The sequence below is a fragment of the Microcaecilia unicolor genome, chromosome 7, assembly GCF_901765095.1.
Source record: "Microcaecilia unicolor chromosome 7, aMicUni1.1, whole genome shotgun sequence".
Classification (NCBI taxonomy): Eukaryota; Metazoa; Chordata; class Amphibia; order Gymnophiona; family Siphonopidae; genus Microcaecilia; species Microcaecilia unicolor.
Window position 1 is genome coordinate 108,341,581 of NC_044037.1, and position 14,692 is coordinate 108,356,272.

The window sequence follows — 14,692 nt, forward strand, 5'->3', positions numbered from 1 at the left end:
TTACCTGTAACAGGTGTTCTCCGAAGACAGCAGGCTGCATATTCTCACAAACCCTCCCACCTTCCCCTTTTGGAGTTGTCTCCTCCATCTTTTGGATATAACTGAGGGGCGTGTCCGCTCGGCGAGCGGGAATAGGTGTGCGCACATGCGCAGTACGATCGCTCGCGCGACAGAACGCCGTAAAGAGATTTTGAGATTTTGCTTTAAAATCCTCCGGGGCCGACGTGGCGTCACCCACTTGTGAGAATATGCAGCCTGCTGTCTTCGGAGAACACCTGTTACAGGTAAGTAACTACTCTTTATATACAGGTACTTATTTGGACCTGAGACAATGGCGGGTTAAGTGACTTGCCCAGAGACAGGGAGCTGCAGTGGGAATTGAACCCAGTTCCCCCGGATCAAAGTCCACTGCACTAACCACTAGGCTACTACTAGCCCGCCGTGTCCACTTTTTTTTTCAACCTTCTTGGTGGCGACCTCCACGTGCAGCGGACGTGAAGACTGCCACACGCATGTGCTACTAGATCACATGACCGACCGCTGATTCTACTGGGCTGTTTGAGCCTCGCGCCGCGCGGGCAGAGAACAAGTGTGGCTGTGCTGAATTATTGAAGGGACAAGGTTGGAGGAGGCAGTACGTGCTATCATCCCCGCGAGGGGGAGGCATCAGAGAGGGTGAGAAGTTGTGTATTAAGGGACGGAAGGCTGCGGGCTAGTTTTAGGCATGAGTTTGACTGTTGTTGTTGTGCTGGTGGTGGGGGAGGAAGAGGAAGACATGGCAAAAACCACGGGGAGGGGGGATCAGTCTCCGAATGCGTGCAGACGAATTCGTGTGACCTGGTACGTTTGCCTGTATCCATATGAATGTTTATACTGTGCTCTTTAAATGTATGTCTGTGTGCTGGCTTGTGTGAATACCCTGGTACAAAATAAGTACCAGAATATATGTAAACCGCTTTGAATGTAGTTGCAAAAAAACAACTCGGAAAGGCGGTATATCAAGTCCCACCCCCTTTTCCTTTAAGCGCATAGGCGTCGGAATGGAATATGGCCTGGCCCCGCCCTACCAAAATTATTTTTGCCAGTTTCTACCTGCAGAGAGACAGGTGTTTTGTCTTGAAGCTACCGTCGCTCTGACTGTGCGTATCTGGCTGTGGCCCGCCAGCACCGGGCAACAAATCCAGAGAGCAATTAGAGGATACAGGTACTTTCCGATTTTATATCCACGCCCGTGCAGGTTGCAGCAGTGGAAATTCAAGTTCCTGTCTAAGCCGCTTTGTTTTCATTATTATTATATGTTCGTATTATTTCTCGTTATTGAAATAAAGGTGAACTGTGAACTCTTTGCAGGTGAGTTAAACATTCTAGGCAGGTAGGAGAAGGGGAACTGGTCACGGTGTTGGGAGTAGGGCTCACAGACAAGGCTAATATCAGTTGGGAATATAAAAGATGGGGAGCAGGGAGGGGTTGAGGGCTGACATGAGGGGAAAGGTGGGAACACAGACCTGGAGCTTGACGATGGGGCTGGGGACTTACAGGGGGCATGTGGGCTTAGAGATGGGGCTGAGAATGGGAAAAGGAGACAGGATAGCAGAAAGGGGCTTGTTCTGGTAGATGGAAATGGAAAGTTGAGGCTGATGGGGTAGGGAGAAGGGGACTGGGGATAGGTGCTGGAGAAAGGACCTAATGCTGGGGCTGCTGACAAGGGGACAGATGGGAAACTTGGCTGTACTAGGAGAGAGAGTAATATACTTGGGAGTAGGAGAAGTAAGCCATATGAGGGAGCTTATAGGCTGTATTTATATAAAAAGGGATGGGACTTTTTTTCTGTATGTCAGTTGAGTTTTGCCTTCTTTCATGGTTTGTTGGCTTTTGTGCTGTTGTCCATTGCTCCTTCAAGGCACCATTCCTTGGCTATTCGAAAACCTGAGCATTCTAGGCTTCACAATGCCTTTAAGGGCGAAATACTTGGAAATATTTGGTGTTCTCTGTCTCCTTCCACTGGTGGATGGACATAACCCATTAGTCTAGACTGGTTTGGTATGACTATAAATGAAAGAAAATTATCAGGTAAGACATAATTTAACCATTTCTGCGCATAGTTTTCTGGCATGCCCATGGTATGCCCATAGCCACGCCTCCATTTTGGCACTGCACAGTGCATGTAAATTCTAATTAATTCCAGTTAACGCTGATAATTTGCTTATTAAGCTAATCAGCTATGATAATTGGATGTTAACTAATTAAGTTGTGGTCACTGTTATAGAACATGATTTGATTTCCATGCCGGGATCTCAGCGAGATATATAGAGTCTAGGGCACTGGTCATCACATCTGAAAAAAGATAGTGGAATTAGAAAAGGTACAGAGAAGGGCGATGAAAGTGATAAAGGGGATGGAGATGACATCCCTATGAGGAAAGGCTAAATCATCTAGGGCTCTTCAGCTTGGAGAAGAGAGACTGAGGGGAGATATCATAAAGGTCTTTAAAATAACAGAGTGGAATGTAACAGGTAGATGTGAATTGCTTGTTTACGCTTTCCAAAAATATTAGGACAAGGGGGCACCTAATGACCCTACTAAGTGGTAAATTTAAAAGAAACCCAAGAAAATGTCTTCACTCAGTGTGTAATTAAACTCATTATTTGGCAGAGAATTTGGTAAAAGTAGTTAGCTTAGTGGTGTTTAAAAAAAGGTTTGGATACACTCCTAAAAGAAAAATCCTTAAGCCATTATTAAGATGGACTTGAGAAATTCCACTGATTATTTCCAGGATAAGCATCATAATGTCTGTTTTACTGTTCTGGGATCTTGCCAGTTACTTGTGACCTGGAAGTGGCCACTGTTAGAAATAGGATACTGAGCTTGATGGTCCTTTGATCTGTCCCAGTATGGCAATGCTTATGTTCTTATGTCTAATATCGTCATCATCTCTTAATTTATAGAATTCTACTCGATACTCGTCCAAGCCCAGGGCTTTATATAATGCACTTTTTTGATTGATAATTCTATCTCATCTTCTATGACAGGAGCATTCAAGAGGTCTTTATCTGCAGGTGTTATAAGGGGTAAGTCAATAGCTTTCAAATATGCCTCGCCATCCAGACCTAGTTCTGGTGGTGCAGCATATAGATTTTCATGAAAACTCTTAAATATAGTTGAAATTTCCACATCATTATGCGTTTTCAGACTGTTATCCTTTATCAACGTAGCTACCCTTCTGGGCCCTTCTCTGTTTTTAACAAGCCTAGCCAACAATTTTCAGTTTTATTCCCATATTTATACAACTGAAACTTTTATAACACGTCCAAGGACTTCTTAACACTTTGAAGATGCTCATTAAGAGTTTTTTGGGTTGTCAATAATTTGGACCTATTGGCTTCAGTAGGAAAGTGCCCATAGAGCTGCCTTTCTGTCGTCATTTGAGTTTCCAGTCTTAATATTGCCTTACTCTTGCTATTGCCTTTTTCTGGTGAATCTAGTATGATCATCACGTGATATGGTTTTATATAAGAGCAAAAGCAGAGTGCAGATACACAAAACTGAAAATGCTGGGTTTCAGACATGCTGGATTTCATAAAATGGGGTTGTACCTGAAGAAGGAACTGATGACTTGGGTAGGCGTAGGAGAAGTTGGAAGCACAGTGGTCCAAGTTGAAAGCTGCTATAAATACGGTAACAGATCTTTATACAAGGAAAGTAAACAAAAACAAGAGAAACAGGAAGCCTATATGATTTTCCAAACAAGTACCTGAAAAAATAAAGGCAAAATAGACTGCGTTCAAGAAATACAGAAGAATGCAAAGAGAATTGGGGAAAAGACTAATGGATTAAACTCAAAGAAGCGAATAGGGAAAAATACCTCTAGAGAGAGCACAGATGGAAGAAAAAAATGGCTAAAGATGTAACAAGAGCTGACAAGACCTTTTTCAGATATATTGGGGTAAAGAAAAAAAAGCTAGGAATGGAATTGTAAGACTGAAAGATGCTGAGAATAGTTATGTGAAGAGTGATGAGGATAAAGCAAATGTGCTAAACAAATACTTTTCTCTGTTCATGGAAGAAAATCTTGGAGATGGACCGCTGTTGGGAATGGAGTGGATATTGCACCATTCACGGAAGAAAGTGTTTATAAACGGCTTCAAAATCTGAAAGTGGACAAAGCTATGGGTCCAGATGGGATATATCCCAGGATACTGATGGAGCTCAGAAATCCTGGCGGGACCTCTTAGGATTTGTTTAATAGACCTTAAGAGATGGGACTGATTCTGCGGGATTGGAGAAGAGCTGATGTGGGAAAGTACAGGCTGGTAAGCCTCACATTGGCGGTAGGAAAAATAATGGAGTTGCTGTTGAAGGAAGAGTTAACTTTCTAGAATCTAACAGGTTGCAGGATCCGAGACATGGCTTTACCAAAAGAAAATCCTGCCAAACAAATCTGATTTCTTAGGGTGACCAAAGAACTGAATAAAGAACGTGTGTTAGATGTAATGTACGTGGATTTCAGCAAAGCCTTTAATACGGTTCCTCACAGAAGACTCTTAAATAAACAGAGGGCTGAATTTAGAACCCAAAGTGGTGAACTGCATTGGAAACTGGTTGACTGACAGGTGGCAGAGGGTGTGGTAAATGGAATCTGCTCTGAGGAAAGGAAGGTGAATAGTGGAATGCCTCGAGGTTGCTACTGGGGCCAATTCTGTATAATATAATTGTGAGAGACATTGCTGAAGGATTAGAAGGAAAAGTTTGCCTTGTTTGCAGATGACACAAAGATAGCCAATAGAATGGATACCCCAGAGGGAGTAGAAACCATGAGAAGAGATTCCAAAAATTAGAAGAATGGTCAAAGGTCTGGCAGTTAAATTTTAATCAACAACAAACAGTACTCCTGTTCTTTATAAATTACAAAATCTTTATTAGTGAAAACAAATCAGTGCATTAAAAGAATTACTAAATAATATCCCTGCAACTCACACTGCCATCCACACCAAACTTATACCCTGATCACATATGTAAATCCCACAAAGAACATTAAACATAAACCCTAAATTGCAGTTTCTTCAGTTTCTGTGTATCATCAGAGCACAATCTCAATAAAGATCAGTCGAGCCCTAAGAAAACACAAGGGCACACTAAACCCAGTTCTTAATAATTGTAGCAGATGTTGAACATTGCTGATCTTTGTATCCAACAAGTTCTCAAGTGAAGAAAGAAAAAACTCCACTGCAATATAAAGCCACTGTTTTTATCTCTGTGATAAAAAAAAACCACAGAGAAGTACTGGGATTTGCAAAGTCACACAAATCTTCTGTGATCCTCCTGCACACGGTCAAACCTTTAAATTAAAGGCAGCCAAAGAATGCGTCAGGTAAGTGGGAGGCTTCCAGGGATAAGTAAATTAAACCCACATAGTTGGTATACTCCAAGTTCCCCAATGTGAGACCGCATTTCGTAGGTCTTCTTCAGGGGGAACCACTCTTTATCACCAACGGGACCAACGTCCAGGCAAGGCATTGACCACAGCCAGAAGGATGCTATGCTGCCTTGAGAGGGGGTATAACCAGCAGAAGAACGGGGATATTGATGCCCATGTACAAGTCGTTGGTGAGGCCCCACTTGGAGTATTCTTCAATTTTGGAGGCTGTATCTTTCTAAGGGCATAAAAAGACTTGAAGCTGTTCAAAGAAAAACGACGAAAATTGTATGGGGTTGTCACAAGACTTATGTGAAGAGACTTGAGAACCTGAACTTGTATAACCTGGAGGAGAGGAGAGAGAGGGATGATATTGAACTCAAAATTGTTGCGGGAAAATGTGGGGTATAAATGTCATTAATAAATATGCTGCAGATATTCAAATATTTGAAAAGATTAATCTACAAACCTTTTTCCAGAGACAGGAAGGTGGTAGAACTAGAGGACATGAATTGAGGTTGCAGGGGGGCTGACTCAGGAATAATGTCAGGAAGTAGTTTTTCATGAAGAGGGTGGTAAATACCTGGAATGCCCTCCTTTGGTAGGTAGTGAAGATGAAAAGGGTGATGGAATTCAAAAATGCATGGGACAAACACAAGGAATCCTGTATATTTTGGCTGGAGAAAGGAAATGTTATCTTCCCTTCACATTACAAATAACTCTCCTCTTGCCCTGTGATCAGAGCTGGATCTATATTTACATCTAACCCTCCTGGACAACAAAGAAAAAGCCTACAGCAACTTGCATCAATTGGACCATCCAAGGATATCAGAACCAGAAACTATAAAGTTCATACCTGCAATCCATGAGTTAAAAATTTATTTTAACTATATAACTATTTCTAAAATTCTGAATCTGTTAGTCCTTAAAACTAAAGTCGGCCATCAATGCCTCTGCATTAAGTTTTCAAAGAAATTCACACAGACGTACTAAGTACAGCCATTTGTTTCTCTATTGCTGGAAGCCTTTGATCTCACAGGCCTGGTCTGAATGTATAGCTTTAAAAAGGTCTGTTCTTTTAGATTATTTAAAGCATTAACTCTTCATTGCCAAGTAGTAAGATTGCTGATCCACAGGGTGAACTCCACAGCCACCCAGTGAAATTTTGTCTAGGTAGCTTCTGACACAAAAAATGTGCCTTGGTCCCACAGACCATGAGACTTCGAGCATCCCAGTGGTGTGTGGGAGAGGAAACCATAATCCCCACCAACCAAAGAGAAGGCAAAAGTTCAAGAGGTCAAACACCTTTATAACAGTACAAAGATCACCTCATTGCCACACCAAAGCTACCCCCAGACCACCCTTGGGAACGATAGGACTGGTGAATGCCACATCAACTGCAAAGAAGTCCTCGGTGATCCATGATGCCATACATGAACAGCACCTTCACATCCTAGGAATAAGTGAAACCTGGCTAGATGAAAACGGGGGTTTACCACTGGCTGAACTAGGCCCAACAGGTTTCAACATCCAGCACCAACCAAGACCAGGAAGATGGGTGGAGGGGTAGCAGTCTTGATTCGGAATACAATCAAACTGCACAGAATATCCATCCCCCAGCTACATGAATCAGAATCTCTTTTAATCCAACTGGAAGCTATCTCATGGTATACCGAGCACCTCATAACAACACATTATCTGTGCAAGAACTCCTAGACCTGATTACTCAAGCGACCCTGAATTACCCTAGGCTGGTGATCATGGGAGATTTCAACCTGCACATCGAAACCCCAGATACCACCGCAGCTGCCTTTCTGGATATGACGACAGCACTAGGTTTTACACAGGTGATCCATTCTCCAATCCACAAAAAGGGTCACATACTAAACCTGGTATTCTACAAAGGGGTGGCTATCCCAGAATTCTGGGATAACAGTAATGAAATAACACTCCTATCATGGTCAGACCATTTTCTAATTCAATTTTCCCTAAGTGACCACCTGAAACAAAACTCACCTCCCAGAATTTGGAGGGAGATCAGACAAAAAAAAAAGTTTAACTGCGGAGAATTTCCTAGAGGCCTTGGACTATCCACATGTGGATGAAAAGAGAACCACAGTGTCGGAACAGACCTTAGAGAAAGCGGCACCACTGAAAAAGGTCTTATGCCCCACTCAAACGCTCACCTTGATTTTCTCCGGAACTTTGGATCCTTAAATGACAGAAACTGGAAAGGAGATGGTGTAAATCTTGCCCGGATGAAAACAGGCTAAACTGTAGGAAGCACACGACAAAGTACCACCAAGCCTTAACAGGTACCAAAAAACAGTATTTCTCTAATGCATTGCACAGGCTGCCAATTCAGCCAAGCAGTTGTTCATGATAGTAAACAGTCTACTGCAACCCCCACAACAGAACCAGCCTGCCCAGTCTAAACTGAACTGCAGTGATTTGTTAACCAGAGGTGCACAAACTTACCCACTCCTGACAAAGACAGATGGGACACTTTTAACCCAATGACTGAGGAGAGCCTTGTCAAATTCCTAAGAGACCTTCGACCAACTACCTGCTCCCTTGACCCCTGCCCATCAGAGATAGTGCAGCAAGCAATTATGGACCTCATAGAAGGTGCCACAAAAATTGTGAACGCCTCTTTCTAATGGGCAATTACCAACAGCATTAAAAAGGGCAGTGGTTCGCCCTTTTTGCTAAAGAAAAATAACCTTGACCAGGAGAAGCTTGAAAGTTACCGACCAGTATCCAACATCCCATTTCTAGGGAAACACATAGAACAATCAGTCTGAGTTCAACTTAATGATTGGCTAGAAGAGAGAAACTGGCGGGATCCACGTCAATCTGGATTCAGACTCGGTTATGGAACAGAAATTGTCCTCGTATCCCTACTAGCTGATCTCCACAGAAACCAAGACGGGATTCAACTTGGTGTTAGTACAGCTAGATTTCTCATTAGCTTTTGACACTGTGGATCATGATATCATGTTAGCACGACTTACAGAATACAAATGGAACAGTACTTGCCTGGTTCAGATCCTATCTATCAGACAAGCAACAATCCATAATGTTTGGCAGCAACTCATCACCCTCACTGTGATTGACTTGTTTGCATCACTACAAGGGTTACTGTTCTTCTGTTTGTTTGCTGTGAGCAACTCATCACCACCATGGACACTGACCTGCAGGGTACCACAAGGATCGATACTGTCACCTACTCTGTTCAATATCTACCTCAAGCCACTAGCTGAGCTGAATTGGTCAATGGACACTCAGTTCTACATCTATGCAGATGATGTGCAGCTACTGATACCCATTGAACCTGACTTACCTACAGCCTTGAATAAACTGATTACCTGTCTAACATCAATTCAAGAATGGGTTAAACAAAACAAACTTTGCCTGAACCCAAGTAAAACCGAGCTTCTCTGGGTCCCTAACACAAGTGGATACATACCTGACATCAAAATCCCTTTTGGGAAGTACGAACTCCCCCTAAAATCACACCAGGAACCTTGGAATGTAGTTAGATTCAACTCTTAACTATGATTCCCCAAATCCAAGCAACCTTCAAGAGCTGCTTCTACTATTTGTGACAGTTACGTTGCCTCTTGCCTTACATTGAGAAGGTAAATCTTATCCCAGTTGTGCATACCATGATAACATCAAGACTGGATTATTGCAATGCACTATAAAATGGTCTGACTACAAAGGGCCTGCACCAGCTCCAGTTGATTTAGAATGCAGTAGCAAGATTCGGAGAAGTTTTTGCAAAACCTTCATTAGCTACCAGTACAATACAGGGCTAAATTTAAAACTCTTTATGTCTGATCTTCAAGGCCCTCACGAAATGGCCCTGAGTACCTGAAGAATAGGATGATCCTCTACACACTGCCACTAAGGTCCTCTCAAGGACCATCACTAACCACACCCTCTCCAAAAGACATTATATGATGTGATACCCGCAAGAGAGCCTACTCCGGAGTAGCTCCCACACTCTGGAATCACTGCCTAAAGGCTCTGCTTAACACAAGACTATCTCTACTTCAGGAAGCAGGTGAAAGCTTGGCTCTTCAACCAGGCCTTTGATGGAAGAAGTAACTAACTTGTTAGTCTCACTCACACAAGGAGTGACACTGGCTGCACGTAACATGTTTATGCACTTCTATCCTAGCTGAGATAATATTTAACCATCTGTCTAACCTCATGTGCAACTTTCTTTAAATTAATCACATTACTTTCTAACTCTTCTTCCTCTCTTACTTATCTATATGTCCTATCTTTGCTTTACCCTTCACTATCAATTAAAATGGCCTATTATGTTGACATTGTAAGTAGTATACCATGTCATACTTTGCATTGTTATTTGAATATCTTTACGGCTGTAATTGCCTTATTGCTCATGTTTGATATATTACTACTACTACTTAACATTTCTAGAGCGCTACTAGGGTTACGCAGCGCTGTACAAATTAACAATTAAGGACGGTCCCTGCTCGGAAGCGCTTACAATCTAAAGGACGAAATGTCAAGTTGGGGTAGATAAGTTTTCCTGAGAAGAGGTGAAGTGGTTAGGTGCCGAAGGCGATATTGAAGAGGTGGGCTTTGAGCATTGATTTGAAGATGGGTAGGGAGGGGGCACGGCGTATGGGCTCAGGGAGTTTGTTCCAGGCGTGGGGTGAGGCGAGACAGAAGGGGCGGAGCCTGGAGTTGGAGGTGGTGGAGAAGGGTACTGAAAGGAGGGATTTGTCTTGAGAGTGGAGGTTACGGGTAGGGATGTAAGGGGAGATGAGGGTAGAGAGGTACGGAGGGGGCCGCAGATCGAGTGCATTTGTAGGTGAGTAAGAGAAGCTTGAACTGTATGCGGTATCCGATTGGGAGCCAGTGAAGTGACTTGAGGAGAGGGGTGACATGAGTATATCGGTTAAGGCGGAAGATAAGACGTGCGGCAGAGTTCTGGATGGACTGAAGGGGAGATAGATGGCTACGTGGGAGGCCGGTCAGGAGTAGGTTGCAGTAGTCAAGGCGAGAGGTAATGAGAGAGTGGATGAGAGTTCGGGTGGTGTGCTCGGAGAGGAAGGGGCGAATTTTGCTAATGTTATAGAGGAAGAAGCGACAGGTCTTGGCTATCTGCTGGATGTGCGCAGAAAAGGAGAGGGAGGAGTCGAAGATGACACCGAGGTTGCGGGCAGATGAGACGGGGACGATGAGGGTGTTATCAACTGAGATAGAGAGTGAAGGGAGAGGGGAAGTGGGTTTGGGTGGGAAAACAATAAGTTCAGTCTTAGACATATTCAGTTTCAGGTGGCGGTTGGACATCCAGGCAGCAATGTCGGATAAGCAGGCCGAGACTTTGGCCTGGGTATCCGCAGTGATTTGTGGTGTGGAGAGATAAAGCTGGGTGTCGTCGGCATAAAGATGATAGTGGAAACCATGAGAAGAAATCAGGGAGCCTAGGGAAGAGGTGTAGATTGAGAAAAGAAGGGGCCCAAGGACAGATCCCTGAGGAACTCCAACAGAGAGCGGGATAGGGGAGGAGGACGCACCATGAGAGTGTACTCTGAAGGTACGATGGGAGAGATAAGAGGAAAACCAGGAGAGGACAGAGCCCTGGAACCCAAGGGAGGACAGTGTGTCAAGAAGTAGGTTGTGATTGACAGTGTCAAAGGCGGCGGAGAGGTCGAGGAGGATGAGGATGGAGCAGTGACCTTTGGATTTGGCGAGGAATAGGTCATTGCAGACTTTAGATAGTGCTGTTTCTGTTGAGTGTAGGGGGCGAAAGCTGGATTGAAGCGGATCAAGAATGGCATGAGAGGAGAGAAAATCAATACAGCGGCTGTGAACGGCGCAATCTTGGAGAGAAAAGGTAGGAGGGAAATGGGGCGGTAGTTGGAGGGACAGGTAGGGTCAAGTGATGTTTTTTTGAGGAGTGGAGTGACCACAGCATGCTTGAAGGTGTCCGGGACAGATGCAGTGGAGAGAGGTTAAGGATATGACAGATGGTGGGGGTGATGGTAGGAGTGATGGTGTTGAGTAGGTTAGTGGGGATGGGGTCAGAGGAACAAGTGGTGGCTTTCGAGGAGGAGAGGAGATGGGTGATTTCCTCTTCGGTGATAGCAGGAAAGGAGGAGAAGGAGGCCTGGGTAGGTTGGATGACAGAGTGAGATATAGGCTGAAGAGGAGGAGAGGGAGTAGTGGAGAATTCGAGGTTGATCTTCTGGACCTTGTCACGGAAGTAGTGGGCCAGAGATTGAGGAGAGAGTGAAGGGGGGGTGGGAGCAGAGGGCACTTTGAGGAGGGAGTTGAGAGTGGCGAATAGACGACGAGGGTTAGAGCTGAGGGAATTGGTCAATTGGATATAGTAGTCCTGCTTAGCGAGGAATAGGGAGGATTGGAAGGAGGATAGCATGAATTTGAAGTGAATGAAGTCAGTAAGGGTGCGAGATTTCCTCCAGAGGTGTTCAGCCGAACGGGCGCAGGAGCGGAGGTATCGGGTGCAAGGGGTCAGCCAGGGCTGGGGATTGGTACGTCTTGTGGGCAGGGAGGTGGACGGTGCAAGGGTGTCAAGAGCAGAGGAAAGAGTGGCATTGTAAGTGGAGACAGCTTTGTCAACGGATGTGGAGGACAAGATGGAAGGGAGGAGATCAGAGATAGTAGAGGATAAGGTGGGGGGGTCAACAGCCTGGAGATTTCTGGACGTAGTAGTTAGTGTTGGGCGAGATTGAGGGGGAGGGTGCTGAAGTGTGAATGTGATACGGTGGTGGTCGGAGAGAGGAAGAGGTGAAACGCAGAAAGTGGAGGGTGAGCAAGTAGAAGAGAGGACGAGATCAAGACAGTGGCCAGATTTGTGAGTAGGGGTGGTGGGGCTCAGTTGGAGGTTGAAGGAGGAGGTAAGAGTGAGGGACTGAGAAACATACGAATCGGAAGGGTTGTCAGTATGGATGTTGAAGTCACCGAGAATGAGGGATGGGGATGAGGGCTCAAGAAAGACGGAGAGCCAGGCATCGAAGTCGGTAAGGAAGGAAGGGAGGGATTTCTCAGGGGGGCGGTAAATGACTGCAACTCTGAGTGGCAGTGGGTGGAATAGACGGATGGAGTGAACTTCAAAGGATGAGAAACTGTGAGACTGAGGTAGGTGGAGCGGTTGGAAGCTGCAGGCGGGCGAAAGTAGTAGTCCGACGCCGCCACCGCGGCCGACTGGGCGGGGCAAGTGGGAGAAAAGATAACCACCGTGGCATAGGGCTGCGATTGAGGCAGAGTTGTCCGGGGTGAGCCAGGTTTCAGTTAGGGCGAGCAGATGAAGGGAATGGGAGATGAAGAGATCGTGGGTGAAGGGAAGTTTGTTGCAGATTGAGTGGGCATTCCATAGGGCACACGAGAAAGGGGGGGAGGAGGGGAATAGGGATGAGATTGGAGATATCGCAGGATCGTTTGCATAGATGAGATGAGGATGAGGACAGGTGTGGGGGACCTGGGTTGGGATTGATGTCACCCGCGGATAGCAGGAGAAGGAGCAAGAGAGTGCGGAGAAGGGTGGGTGAGGAAAGGCGGCGAAGACGGGATGCGCTTAGGAGGAAAGGGGAAGGGTTCATGGCAGGAAGGAAGTGTTGAAGGTTGAGAGCTAGGAAGGAGGAGGAAGACAGTAGGGATGGTGAGGTGGTGGGGGACGGGTAGGTAGGGGAGGGCGGAAGAGGATAGGGATGGGTAGTGAAAGACAGCGGTGAGAGGAGGAAAAGATTAGGGAGGGACAGGGCAAGGAATAGGATGTGAATGGGGCCATGGGTAGTGACTGAGGTGTTCAAAGGGAAGGTAGGTGGGCTGGGAAACAGGCAGGTGAGGATAAGCAGTCGGGCAGGAGAGTGATGAGCTGGTAGGAAGATGGGCTGGGAGGCAGGCGGGTTACAAGGTGGGTGGTAGACAGTCGGGTGATTGGTGGAAAGTCAATGATTGGCTAGTAGGTTGAGAGGCAGGCTGGAGTGGTTTGAAGCAGGAGTTGGCGGACTAGGACAAGCTGATGCAGACAGACTGGAGTAGGCTGGGACAAGCTGAAGCAGACTGGAGTAGGCTGGGACAAGCTGAAGCAGACGGACTGGAACAGGCTGTATCAGGCAGACTGGAGTAAGATGGCTGGAGCAGAGGGCCTGGATTAGGCGGGCTGGAATGGCAGGAGCAGGTGGCTGGATTTGGCGGGCTGGAATGGCAGGAGCGGGCTGGAACAGCAGGAGCAGGTGGCTGGAGAGCTGGATCAGGCTGACTGGAGCAAGCTGGATTAGGCGGGCTGGAACAGCCGGAGCAGGTGGCAGGAACAAGCAGGAAGCGCTGGATCCGACGGAGGCTGGAGCAGATGGACTGGGATGAGTAGGAAGAGCTGGATCCGACGGAGCAGGGACGAGCAGGGGGAGCTGGATCAGGCGGGCTGGAGCAAGCTGGATTAAGCGGGCTGGAACGCGCAGGGGGAAGCTGGATCAGGCTGGAGCAAGCTGGGTTAGGCGGGCTGGAACAGCTGGAGCAGGTGGCTGGAACAAGAGGAAGAGGCTGGATCCGACGGACTGGGACGAGCAGGGAGAGGCTGGATCAGGCTGGATTAGGCGGAGTGGAACAAGGTGGGCGAGCTGGATTAGGCGGGCTGGATCAAGCTGTAGCATGCGGGAAGAAGCTGGAATCGATGGACTGGTAGAGGGTGGTGGAGATGGGCTGGAGCGAGCAGGGAGAAGCTGGAGTGGTACAGGCTGGACGAGCTGGATCAAGCTGGAGCAGATGGCTGTGATAAGCAGGCAGGTGGACTGGAACAACAAGCATGGAAGCAGGAAGAAGCTGGATCGTGCGCATGCAGGCAGATGAGGCAGGCAGGTGGAGCGGATGAGGCAGAGCAGGCAGGCAGGCAGGGAAGCTGGGCCTACAGACTGGTCAGGGACGAGATGTGGCTGATGGATTGTTTCCCACGGTCTCTGTCCCTGCCCCGGTCGGCCCGTACGCTGGATCGCCTTGAAGCCTCAGCAGATGTTGGATCGGCCGGCTGGAACGGGCTGGTGGACTCTCCTGTCTGCGCTGCGAAGCCCCGGGCGTCTCGGTCGCGTGGTCCGTACACTGCAAGTACGCACCCAGGACGTTCCGGCCGGGGAGTGCGGTGGCAGTGCCCAGGACCACGGTTGACCAGTGCGGCAGGCTATGGCCCGCCCGATCCCTCTGCGCAGGGACCCGAACACTCCGGGCACCCCGGACTGTGCTGGCCGAGGCAGAGAGACCGCGGGAGCTCTGAGCAGCCGA

General features: G+C 46.9%; 1 protein-coding gene across 8 annotated transcripts in view; it reads left to right on the forward strand.

Moving 5' to 3' along the window:
* Nucleotides 1-539: 539 nt before the first annotated feature.
* The window catches only part of CASP14 (caspase 14), an 81,550-nt gene continuing 67,397 nt past the window's right edge, over nucleotides 540-14,692 (forward strand). For 5 of the 8 annotated variants that reach the window (XM_030209510.1, XM_030209514.1, XM_030209516.1 and 2 more), the window contains exon 1: nucleotides 540-675. The gene's annotated coding sequence lies outside the window, so the exon portion shown is untranslated. Of the gene's footprint in view, nucleotides 676-1,085; nucleotides 1,205-1,262; nucleotides 1,351-1,900; nucleotides 2,071-3,029; nucleotides 3,069-14,692 lie in introns of those variants that run through there. The other 3 variants (XM_030209511.1, XM_030209513.1, XM_030209512.1) reach the window with 3 other exon arrangements.